We start from the raw sequence: 13,697 nt of genomic DNA on the forward strand, positions 1-13,697 counted from the left end.
GACTAAAGAATAAAAATTTGACAAGGATGGTAACATGTAAATATTGAAGGGAATGAGTTAAACATCGAAGGACTAATAGTGTTTCTTGGAAAAATTTATGAAGCCCTTAATTAATTTTGTAAACGTTACTTTTCTAGAATGTGAAGTGAAAGTGAACATTAGATGACCTATTAAAATTTTTGCAGAAAAATTACACACACACATACATATATGTATCTATCACCTCCAATGGGCATAATTTATTCTTTACTATTTCTAAGAATTAGCTCACTATTATAAATTACATTCCTAATATAAACTAAGAACATATTTATAATATATTTACTGTTTACCTATGACCTACCAGGCCATATGCACCCTGGCTCTGAGACAACTTGAAACTTAGCTTCCATCAGAGTGGTCTCTCTGCATTTATTATAACAGGTGAACTTGGTCCCTCCCTCAGCCCTTTGCACTCGCTATTCCCTTTGCTGGGAAAACCACACCCAGATCTGCTCAAATATGCTTCCTTGGGGAAAACATCCCTGACCAAACTTCCAAAATTAGCAGCTCCCATCACTTCATTCTGTCTTTTCTTCATAGGACCTGTCACTACTTGACATTTAATATTTGTTTATTTGTGTTATAATTGCCTCTTCTACTAGAATGGAGGCTCTTTGAAAATAAAGATTTCTGAGTCTTATTCACTGCTGTATCCCCAGGGCTGAAATTAGTGTCTACCAGGGTAGATACCCAGTACATACTTGAGAAATAGAATGAAAGAGTGATTATTCAGTTCTATTTTCTTTTTCAAGGTAAAGCTCTATTCATCCCTCATTTTTCTATTCACTTTGAAATGTCAGCTCCTGTTTTAAGTGACTCACCTTAAGTGGGCTTTTTCCAAGACAAATTACCTGCAGGTAATGAGGCTTTCCTGCTTTAGACATTCCTTCCCTCCCTTTGCAGGGATAACAAACAGACGTCATGCTGTTAGGCCACCATGGCTGATGGTACTAGCTTCCCAGAACATTGTTTCTGAGGTGTGGTCCCAGTCCAGCCAGAAAGAGCACTGGAGAATTGATCAATCATCAGTGTTTTCTAGGGGACAAGATGGGGTCATGGTAGTAGAATTATTGATTTAGAAAACCTTATTAAAACAAAAATTTTCCTGGGGAAAAACACATTTTGTTATCAGCACCTTAGCTTCAATTTTCAGATGACCAAATACATCCTTCCTATTGATAGGATTCTTAAGAACCTCAGGGGCTAAGTGGTCTAATTTTTTTTTAATATCTAAACATGTACCAGGACAACCCTCCAACTGCTGTTTGAAGCCTTCAGGAACAAGAAATTTTCAACTCGCCAACTCCTTTATTGGACTCCTTTAATTCTTAAAAAAAAAAAAAAGTTTCCACTTAGGCTCTCCCCTGCTTGTTACTCTCACATGTGACTGAAAGCCCCTAAAAACTAACCTCCTTGGTCTTCTGGTCTCCTGGCCAAATTTTCCCGTTTTCTTCAGTACATTCTCTTATGATGTGATTTAGAATTCCTTCATCATCTTTCTGAGTTGTTGTAGCACGGGATAAATTGTGAAAATGTCTTCAAAAAGTGCACCTGCTACCCTGGACATGTTATGACCTCAGGCATGGTTTGTTCAATGAAGAGTGAAATGGGATTTGCACCTCCTTCTTTTTAACATTACACTCTTTGTGCGTGGCCCAAGACCACTGTGAGTGGCTCTAGCGGTTACATCACATCATGGCCCCAAATTACTGAAGTCAACTGCTAATCCAGATACACTTCCATGTCTTCCTAAAGGAGAGCAATGGGTTTATGGAACTCAAGTCACAGCTTTGCATACATTCCTACGCAATTCTATGTGTCTGAGGTGATACTGTATACAATCAAATTCAACCTTTCAGATCTTTTGAGAATATTTACTTTTAGCAAAAATTATGTTGACTATCTCTTCCAGTGTCACAGAATCAATTTGTTGTAGATAGAGTCCTTCCAAAAACTGGAGCATACCATAAATATTGTTGTTGTTGTTCAGCTGCTAAGTCATGTCCAACTCTTTGTAACCCCACGGTCTGCAGCACACCATGCTTCCCTGTCCTTCACTATTTCCCAGAGATTGCTCAAATTCATGTCCATTGAGTTGGTGATGCTATCTAACCATCTCCATCTCTGCTGCCCCCTTCTCTTTTGCCTTCAATCTTTAAAAGAATCAAGGTCTTTTCCAATGAGTTGACTCTTTGCATCAGGCGGCCAAAGTATTAGAGCTTCAGCTTCAGCAACAATCCTTCCAATGATGCTCAGGGTTAATTTCCTTTAGGATTGACTGGCTTGATCTCCTTGCAGTCCAAGGGACTCTCAGGAGTCTTCTCCAGCACCACAATTAGAAAACATAAATTCTTCAGCATCCAACCTTCCTTATGGTCCAATTCTCACAACTGTACATGACTACTAGAAAAGCCATAGCTTTGACTACAATAAATATACTTTTATTCAACTTGTAAGTTTTTCCTTTATATAAATCAGGATGAATATATTAAATAATTCTTTAATATAGTAAAACTCAGACTATTTGAAATTATGTTCCTTTGAGAAACCCATATGCAGGTCAGGAAGCAACAGTTAGAACTGGACATGGAACAACAGATTGGTTCCAAATAGGAAAAGGAGTACATCAAGGCTGTATATTGTCACCCTGCTTATTTAACTTAGATACAGAGTACATCATGAGAAACAACGGGCTGGAGGAAGTACAAGCTGGAATCAAGATTGCTGGGAGAAATATCAATAACCTCAGATATGCAGATGACAACACCCTATGGCAGAAAGTGAAGAAGAACTAAAGAGCCTCTTGATGAAAGTGAAAGAGGAGAGTGAAAAAGTTGGCTTAAAATTGAACATTCAGAAAACTAAGATCATGGCATCTGGTCCCATCACTTCACGGCAAATAGATGGGGAAACAGTGGAAACAGTGGCTGACTTTATTTTTGGGGGCTCCAAAATCACTGCAGATGGTGACTGAAGCCATGAAATTAAAAGACGCTTCCTCCTTGGAAGGAAAGTTATGACTAATCTAGATAGCATATTAAAAAGCAGGGACATCACTTTGCCAACAAAGGTCCGTCTAGTCAAAGCTATGGATTTTCCAGTGGTCATGTATGGATGTGAGAGTTGGACTGTGAAGAAAGCTGAGCACCAAAGAATTGATGCTTCTGAACTGTGGAGTTGGAGAAGACTCTTGAGAGTCCCTTGGACTGCCAGGTGATCCAACCAGTCCATCCTAAATGAGATCAGTCCTGGGTATTCATTGGAAGGACTGATGTTGAAGCTGAAACTCCAAAACGTTGGCCACCTGATGCGAAGAGCTGACTCATTTGAAAAGACCCTGATGCTGGGAAAGATTGACGGCAGGAGGAGAAGGGGACGACCAAGGATGAGATGGCTGGATGCCATCACCGACTCGATGGACATGGGTTTGGGTGGACTCTGGGAGTTGGTGATGGACAGGGAGGCTTGGTGTGCTGCGGTTCATGGGGTCGCAAAGAATCAGCCATGACTGAGCGACTGAACTGAACTGAATAGGTAGTAGGTAGGCATAGAAGAAATGAGAAAAAGGACTTGGGCCCAATATTTGGGGTGCTACTAGGGTGACAGAAAAGTTAGGGCCATGCCTACTAGGCCGCAGCTGGAAGTCATAAAGTGACTCAAGGTGGGAATGGCAATTCCCCCCTCTCCATACCTTGCTCCTTCCAGCAAAGTGGTATAGCTAAAACTCTAGTTAAACACAGATAGCAATTTAATAAGTCATCCCACTAAAGGACAGCCGCACACTTTCATGGGTTCCTGTAACAGAACACATCTCAGATACCTGGGGCCCACTCAGCAAAACTTCCTTTGTTCTATGAAGGAGAAAGGGTATTTTTCTCCCCATAATTCCTCCTACACCTTCAAAGAGAAATTTCTAAGTTTTTCTTTCTCCTCCCACAGTTCCATTTAACTACTCGTTTTTAACTCTCAATAGAATCCTCCTCCTTTGTACATGCTCTCTGAGCTTTGGCCTATGTAAATCTGCTCACATTTTCGGGGTAATCTCCGTATATAAATGCCTTTGCTCACCACACGACATTCTGTGCCTCTTTAAAATTCTCAACCTAGGTGATTCTGGTTATCTGTTGTTTTAATGGATTTTTAAAAAACTTTTTTTTTTTCTCATGATTTTGAGGGTCAGGAATTCCCAAAGAATTCAGCTGGGCAGTTCTGATCCATGTGGTGTCAGCTGGGGCAGGTGGGACGGGAGGACCATTATCCAAACTGTCTTCTTTACAGAGAGACAACAACTCAATGTTCCTGGCCAACGTCTCCCCACAGTGTCTCTTCCTTCAGGGCCTTGCCACATGGCTTGAACTTCTCACAGTATTGTGGTCTCAGGGTAATCTATCTTCTTAATGATGGCTGACCTCCAAGAGACCAAGGTAGAAGCTTCCTGTCCACTGAAAGGCTTGCCCAGAACTGGTATAACATCTCTTCTGCCATACTCTGTCGCTCAAAGCAGGTATGAGTCAGCTCAGATTCGAAGGCAGGATAATGAACCCACCTCCTTAGGGGAGGAGCATCAAATAATTTGTATCTATCTTTAATCTGCCAGAGACATTTACACTGATTGTCGACTTCCCTATCCTTAAAATTTTGAGAGCAGATAGTTACACTTCTCATTTCAATGGACCATTAATCTATCCTTTTGGGATATATCATATATACACACACACATGATATTGTTATTAAGAAGAGAGGCAAGGAACAAAAAGTCTGGCTACCTAATTTAGCTAATACAAGCAATAGTCCTCACCAGTGTTATCTGAACACCTGGCATGTTGCAACTTGCAAGTCATTTTTCAAATATTGACAATCGTGAACAGCTAAATTTCTAAATAATGAATTAGAGCAGATCCAAGCTTTTTTCTATAACGGCATCACTCTGTCTCCCATGCATTCCCAACTGCATTCTTCGGGGGAGGTTTAAGGGGTGGAGTTGCTGTAGCTCTTCTACTGAGAACTGCTCATAACCCTGGCACACGATGGGAAAATTCCACACCCCAGCCATCACCCATCCTGCATGGCTTAGAAGGAAAAAAAAGATTAAGAACTTGCAGCTTAGAGCATGTTTTTAATGAAGCCAGTATTAGCTAGCTAGATAAAATCTGGGTAAAATCCAATTATGAAGCAATTTTGAATTTTATTTTGCTCAGTAGTGACAAAGAAAAATCTTCTAGTCATGTCCTCCCTTGTCTCTTCTGCCTTTCTCTTTCTTTCTCCCAGCCCTCTCCCCACAGAGCTCACAAATAGGGGCTAACAAAACTTAGTAAAATGTACCAACTACCAATCATACTGGAAAAAATAGCTCAAAAGTCATACATTGCTAAGATTGGGCCAGAAAACTGTTTGCTGACACTGAAAACAGCAGATATTTATAGTTTCAAAAGCACAATGTCTCATTCCACAACTATTTCTAATTACTAAGTATATACTGTTATAAAATAAAATTTTCCCTTATCACCTCCTTGAGACAACGACTTAGCTCCACCTACCATGGACCTTGTGAGCTGCCTGTCATTTGCAGGTGGTTTTCATATATCCAGAGAGAATACATTCCCTTGGGCCCTGGAGCAGTCAGAGCTGCTCTGTTACTATATTTGGTATCAATCCCACAGTGCAGGATTCGGCGGCACTGGGTCTGTTGTTGCTGGGCTGAACTTTGCACAGAAACCAACTAACTTCTTAATGGTCCTCACAAAATCATTAAAAATTCATCTGTGACACTGTGCCTCTCAGCTACGACAGTAAATATCAAATCCTAGAACCAAGAGGACATGAATTCCTGCCACAACACTGATCAGAAATGGTCAATCTAGTGAGCAAAAACAGAGTATCTAGAATCAACTTACAAAGAAATAAAAATTTTTAAATCTTTATCACTCATTAGAGATACTATTAATAACTAAAATGCTGCAAGCGGAAAAGCCTAGAAAGCAGCATAATTTAAGAAAAAGTACAGGTGGAGAGTTCTGGGGCTTGAAATATGGCTCCTTTCTACCACAAACACACTCAATCATGTGTGTGGGGTGAGTGGCTAAACTTTCCTGAACCTCATTGTCCTCAATTAGGAAGCAGCTAGATTTGACAGTCCTTAATGACTTGGGCAGATTTAGAATTTCGTGGTTCTTGGGAAATGTATCGCATGACATCTCTTATATGTAGAATATAAAAAGAAAAGATACAAATGAACTTACTGACAAAACAGGAAGAAACTCACAGACTTAGAAAACGAACTAATGGTTGCCCAGGGGGAAGGACGGGAGAAAGGAATATTTAGGGAGTTGAGATGGACAAGAACACACTGCTACATTTAAAATAGATAACCAGCTAGGACCTACTGTATAGCACAATGAATGCTGCTCAATGTTCTGGGGCAGCCTGGATGGGAGGGGAGTTTGAGGGAGAATGGGAATATGCATATGCATGGCTGAGTCCCTCTCCCTGTTCACCTGAAATGAGCACAACATTGCTAATCAGCTATACTCCAGTACAAAATAAAAAGTTTTTAAAAAACAGTAGCATGGCTTGTCTTTGGAAGGGAGAGGGGGAAAAGTAAGAAAAGGGAAACAGAGAGGAGGCAGTGAGGGAGGGAGAGGAACTAAGGGAGTGAGGGACAGAGGAAAAGAGGAAGGGTTAGGGTGAGGAAGAAAGGAAAGAAAGAAGGAAAGGGGAAGAGGGAGAAAGAGAGAGGGAGAGGGCGAAGGGACGCCAGAAAGGTTCCATCTAATGACCGGAAGTCTGGGAGTGGATGTGGGGGAAGGAAAGCATTTGGAGGCTACTGAGGTTGATTCCAGCTTGTGCTTCTTCCAGCCCAGCGTTTCTCATGATGTACTCTGCATAGAAGTTAAATAAGCAGGGTGACAATATACAGCCTCGACGTACTCCTTTTCCTGTTTGGAACCAGTCTGTTGTTCCATATCCAGTTCTAACTGTTGCTTCCTGACCTGCATATAGGTTTCTCAAGAGGCAGGTCAGGTGGTCTGGTATTCCCATCTCTTGAAGAATTTTCCACAGTTTATTGTGATCCACACAGTCAAAGGCTTTGGCATAGTCAATAAAGCAGAAATAGATGTTTTCTGGAACTCTCTTGCTTTTTCGATGATCCAGCGGATGTTGGCAATTTGATCTGGTTCCTCTGCCTTTTCTAAAACCAGGTTGAATATCTAGAAGTTCACAGTTCGCGTATTGCTGAAGCCTGGCTTGGAGAATTTTAAGCATTACTTTACTAGCGTGGAAGAAGCACAAGCTGGAATCAAGATTGCTGGGAGAAATATCAATAACCTCAGATATGCAGATGACACCACCCTTATGGCAGAAAGTGAAGAAGAACTAAAAAGCCTCTTGATGAAAGTGAAAGTGGAGAGTGAAAAAGTTGGCTTAAAGCTCAACATTCAGAAAACTAAGATCATGGCATCTGGTCCCATCACTTCATGGGAAATAGATGGGGAAACAGTGGAAACAGTGTCAGACTTTATCTTTCTGGGCTCCAAAATCACTGCAGATGGTGACTGCAGCCATGAAATTAAAGGACGTTTACTCCTTGGAAGAAAAGTTATGACCAACCTAGATAGCATATTCAAAAGCAGAGACATTACTTTGCCAATAAAGGTCTATCTAGTCAAGGCTATGGTTTTTCCAGTGGTCATGTATGGATGTGAGAGTTGGACTGTGAAGAAAGCTGAGCGCCGAAGAATTGATGCTTTTGAACTGTGGTGTTGGAGAAGACTCTTGAGAGTCCCTTGGACTGCAAGGAGATCCAACCAGTTCATTCTAAAGGAGATCAGCCCTGGGTGTTCTTTGGAAGGAATAATGCTAAAGCCGAAACTCCAGTACTTTGGCCACCTCATGAGAAGAGTTGACTCATTGGAAAAGACTCTGATGCTGGGAGGGATTGGGGGCAGGAGGAAAAGGGGACGACTGAGGATGAGATGGCTGGATGGCATCACGGACTCGATGGACGTGAGTCTGAGTGAACTCTGGGAGATGGTATTGGACAGGGAGGCCTGGTGTGCTGTGATTCACGGGGTTGCAAAGAGTTGGACATGACTGAGTGACTGAACTGAACTGAACTGAACTGAGGTCATGGAGAAGGCTCAGAAGGAGAAAAGTGGGGATCATGAGAAGTACGAAAGGAAGTGAGGAAAGAAATGGCAGGCAAAGTAGGTATGGTTATTAGAGGCAATGGGGATATCTGGGTTTCCAATCAGGCCCTGAAATTCTCCTACCTATCTGCCTTCTATGCTGTTTCACACACTAACAATCCCCTTACCCGTGTATGCACCTTCTTCCTACCATTGTAAGAAATAACTTACCTGTGTATAGCACAAAGAACTATTTCCTATCATAAGCCATAATGGAAATGAGTGAGAGAAAGACCGTGTGTGTGTGTGTGTGTGTGTGTGTGTGTGTGTGTGTGTGTAATGTATTTTGCTGTTATTGGTGTGGTCACTAAGTCATGTCTTTGCGACCCCATGGACTCTAGTCTGCCAGGCTCCTGTCCATGGGATTTTCCAGGAAAGAATACTGGAGTGGGTTGCCATCTGCTTTTCCAGGGGATCTTTCCAACCCAGGAGTTGAACCCACATTTTGCTTGGCAAGTGGATTCTTTACCTCTGAGTCACCTGCGAAGCCGTCTGTGTGTATGTGTGTGTGTGTGTGTAAAACTGAGTCATTTTGCTATACAGTAGAAATTATCACAGGGCTTCCCTGGTGGCTCAGCGGGTAAAGCGTCTACCTGCAGTGCGGGAGACTGGGGTTCTAACCCTGGGTTGGGAAGATCCCCTGGAGAAGGAAATGGCAACCCACTCCAGTATTCTTGCCTGGAGAATCCCCATGGGAAGAGGAACCTGGTAGGCTATAGTCCATGGGTTGCAAAGAGTTGGACATGACTGAGTGACTTCACTTTACTTCAGAAATTATCACAACACTTAAATCAACTATACTCCAATATACTTTTTAAAATTAAAAAAAAAAAGAAATAATGCAGTGGAAGAGGTTTCACCTCACATTCTCCAGGCTCTGGAGAGAGCACCAGCACGGACATAGAGCATGGTCATGAGAGCAGTGGGATGGTCTGGTGTTTGACTTGTACCATTCTGAAGTGGGCAGAGATGCTCTGCTGTGCTCTGTGTTGTCAAGAATGGGGTAGGGAGCTTCACATTCATACTCCTAAAACTGAGGGAGACTATATCGTGGGGCACAGAGGGCTCCATTTTCCACCCTACGTATCACACTGTTTTCAGCCCTCATCACTCACTCAGCAGCTCCTTTCCTTGGTTGGCCTCCAGCCAAGCGAGGGTTTAATTCAAGGATTTAAATTCCTTTTTTAACTTTTCCAACATACGCAAAAGTAGAGAGATCAGTAGAACAAATACCATATGTTTTTGTTATATATTTGGCTTCACCAATTATCAGCATTCAGCCATTCTTCTTTTACCAAATGCTGGCTGCCCACAAAATATCATCAAAATGACCTTTTGATAAGACAAAGCTGAGTTTATTCTTACCTGATAAGGGAGAATAGCACCTTCCCAGAGTCTCACTACTCTCTTTAAAGGAAGGATGCCAAACTTGGGATATTTAGTAGATTGTGGAGTCTAGTTTAAGGGAGATCATTCAGTGGGGGGGGGGGCATGATTAGGATTAAGTAAGGATCATGATGTAATCATTTACCATCTGTGGATACAGTAAGCTGTATTTTGAGGCAGGGTTAAAAAAAAGTTCTAGGGTATAACCACTGGCTTGTTGCTGTCCGTTAAAAAGTTAAATAGCGTAATGTTCATTTAAATGGGCTTTATGAGAGGTTCCTATAACAACCAGTAAATTTATTAGTTTCTTTTATCTTCCTGGGCAACAGTACCATGGAAGAGTGAAATCAAATTGATGAAGGCAGTGGAATAAAAAAGTTATACTGGCTAAGCAGCCCAATGCTGCATGTGTGTGCTCAGCCACATCTGACTCTTTAAAACCCCATGGACTCCAGTCTGCCAGGCTCCTCTGTCTATGGAATTTTTCCAGCCTAGGATACTGGAGTGGGTTGCCATTTCCTCCTTCAAGGGATCTTCCCGACCCAGGTATCAAACCTGTGACTCCTGTCTCCTGCACTGGCAAGTGGATTTTCACCCCTGAGCCACCTGGGAAACCCCAGCAGAAAAGTAAAGTCATGTTGATGTCTACTGGAAGTTCTGTGGGGGTGTGTCTTTTGAGTTCCCACTGTCATCTACTGGCCACTCACTTTCATTTTTATGTGCTTTAGTATTTTTAATTATTGCTTTTTTTAAAGTTACCAAATGGTATCCAGCTCATAGAAACAGTCTGTGACTGCTAACAACCAAAACCCTCATATACATGTAATTTAAAATTTATTTCAATTATTCTGTTCATGGCTTTATTAGGAAAGCCAAGGAAATAACTCCCATGCTAGGAATTCACTGTCACACTCAGGAATAAAAACTGTCATGGACTATTCCAAATCTCAGAGAGCGCTAAACAGAAATCATTGCCTTATTTGGCCAACAGCCAGTCTAAGTCATACTAACAGGAGCCCTGAGAACCAGCAAGTAAAATTTCAATGTGGGCTTTGTGGGGAGTGTGTAGGTAAGGTCAGCTCCTTTTTATTAAATTAAACCATTCTTCTAAAGGAAAATACTGTGTAAAGAAAGTAAGGAAAATATATCATAACTCTGAATATTTATTTCTTTGGGTTTCTGGTAAAAATATGAGTGCATTCAGGCTACAAACATTAATTGAGTATATTTTAAATGTGGGGCAAATAAATAACAATGTCATTTGCAGAAACATAGAGGAACCTAGAGATTATTATCGCAGTAAGTGAAGTCCCATAGAGAAAGAGAAATACCATGTGATATCACTTATATGTGGTCTAATTAAAGAAAAGGTAGGAATGAACTTATTTACAAAACAGAAATAGACTTACAGACATCAAAAACAAACTTATGGTTCAGTTCAGTTCAGTCGCTCAGTCGTGTCCGACTCTTTGTGACCCCGTGAATTGCAGCACGCCAGGCCTCCCTGTCCATCACCATCTCCCAGAGTTCACTCAGACTCACGTCCATCGAGTCTGTGATGCCATCCAGCCATCTCATCCTCTGTCGTCCCCTTCTCCTCCTGCCCCCAATCCTTCCCAGCATCAGGGTCTTTTCCAATGAGTCAACTCTTCTCATGAGGTGGCCAAAAGTTACCATATGGGAAATGTGGTGAGGAGGGATAAATCAGGAACTTGGGCTGAACATATACACACTACTATCTTATCATAAGATACATAACCAACAAGGACCTACTGTGTAGCACAGGGAACTCTACCCAATAGTCTGTGATAACCTATATGAGAAAAAAATCTGAAAAAGAATAGATATCTGTATAATTCAATCACTTTGCTATATTGCTGAAACTAACACAACATTGTAAATCAACTATACGCCAATAAAATTAAAATACTAAAAACTAAAATAAGTGTGGGGCAAGGAGGGGCTGCATAGAAGGGAGAAGCCACAGCTCGGCTTTTGAGAAAAGCCTACCTTGGTGAAAAAAATCACCACTTGACTTCAGGGACAAATCTGGGTGGGAGTGGCAAAGAAATTACTCAACGTCTAACCTGTTAATGCTTTTAAGCTTCAAATTCTACTATAAAGAATCTTGCAAGATCTTAAGGATGGAAAGAAACAAAGCACATGTAGTGACCTGTATCTTGAAGCTATTGTTTTAGCTGCAGTTTCTGCCCTTGAGGAGCCTAGTAAAGGCCAAGAGGAGGAGGGAAGGCCTGCAGGTTGTGTTGGAAACAGTCATCCGGAGCCGTGCCGTCATGTTTGGCTGTGTTCTGTGCATCGGTGAACAGGATCCTGTTTTGATTATAGCCATGCTTCAGGAGTATGAACAGCCAGCATCACCCTCAGGTTTGGGCAAGAAGGGGCTCTGTTCTGGGCCCGTGCTTTACAGGACTGCTAGTACCCATACTGTGACTCCTGGGTCTTTGGGACCTGACCTCGGCACTAAGGAAGTGTGACCATCAGTTAAATGTTCACATCTGTCTCTAACCCTGCTTCGGCCTCAGGGCAACATTGCTCCATATCTCTGGCTTTATATTCTTGAAAAGAAAAGCAACTGTGTCCTAATGCCCCAATAGTTTGCAGATTTTTCCACAGACAGTGCTCCAGAGAACTGGGAGGATATGAATGACAGGAAAGCTTGAGTAAGAGAAAAGACAAATTAGCTAACTTGTCAATCCCTCCTCTCAGAATACACTAGCCTTCTGCATAATGAAGTATTTCCCAGGAGTGCTGAGCACCCATTCCACCTCTCTTCTTTCCCACTCATAGTTCTGGAGACAAAAATTCGTGAACTGCTGGCCGCTGTGAAACACTTTACAGAGTGAAACAACTCAAATGACTTAAATATGTATCAGGCTGAACCATATAAAATTTTCCCTTTTTGGGTAGATTAACCTGAATGGTTCAAATGAATACACACACCAGACACACACACACCTCATTATATCTAAAGACATAGGTGCATGAAGTATGACAGCAATCCTTTAGAATATGATATAGATCTAAAATTGCTTTAAAATAGGGTAAAAATTAAGGAATAAGTGTAACAGATTTATGTAATGAAATTATTTTATAATATTTTCTGTGATCACATTTTATCACATGCAATCCCATTACAATGTTTAAACATGATATGTAAATTCATGGTTTGTGTATGATATTTAAAGTTCATGATTATTTCTAAGTCAAAATACTGTTTTAAACAGTTTTTTGACAATTTCACTTGCTATTGCTTTAGGAAAATAAAGTTTCCCTGAAACAGTTAATAAAAAACTGTATGACGTGAAAGTCACTTAGTCATGTCTGAATCTTTGTGACTCTGTGGACTATACAGTCTATGGAATTCTCCAGGCCAGAATACTGAAGTAAGTAGCTGTTTCCTTCTCCAGGGGATCTTCCCAACCCAGGGACTGAACCCAGGTCTCCCACGCTGCCGGCAGATTCTTTACCAGCTGAGCCACCAGGGAAGCCCAAGAAAACTGGGGTGGGTAGCCTATCCCTTCTCCAGCAGATCTTCCCAACTCAGGAATCGAACCAGGGTCTCCTGTATTATATTGCAGGCAGATTCTTCACCAGCTGAGCAACCAGGAAAGCCCAAACACTGGGCTAAAAAAATGTATAGGACCAAAATAGCTCATGAAGATGGCATGGTTGAGAAGAGACCATAAATTATTTGAAAATTTTGCATAAGTATTTGTTTTGCTGAAATAAAATTTAAAAATTTATGGGATAAATATAAAGCAATTCATAAATTATGTAGAGCTATATTTTATCACTCCTCAAATTATCATTAGCTTACTCAAAGAACATCCATAGATGCACAAAAATCTAAAAAAAAATCAGTCATCTTTGGCAGGTGACAGATTTAATTCTATTAAACCTATAGCTTAAAAGATAGTCATGATTTATTATCACAAAGATATATTTGCCACAGTAGCACAGAATGGATTTTACTTAAGAGTCTGCTAAACTTGCTTCGTTACTTTTAAATATCCGTATTCTTGCTCCAGGTCCCTCAGATGTTCAGAGCAGCCCTGTTTCCAG

The sequence above is a fragment of the Ovis aries genome, chromosome 25 (assembly GCF_016772045.2).
Source record: "Ovis aries strain OAR_USU_Benz2616 breed Rambouillet chromosome 25, ARS-UI_Ramb_v3.0, whole genome shotgun sequence".
Classification (NCBI taxonomy): Eukaryota; Metazoa; Chordata; class Mammalia; order Artiodactyla; family Bovidae; genus Ovis; species Ovis aries.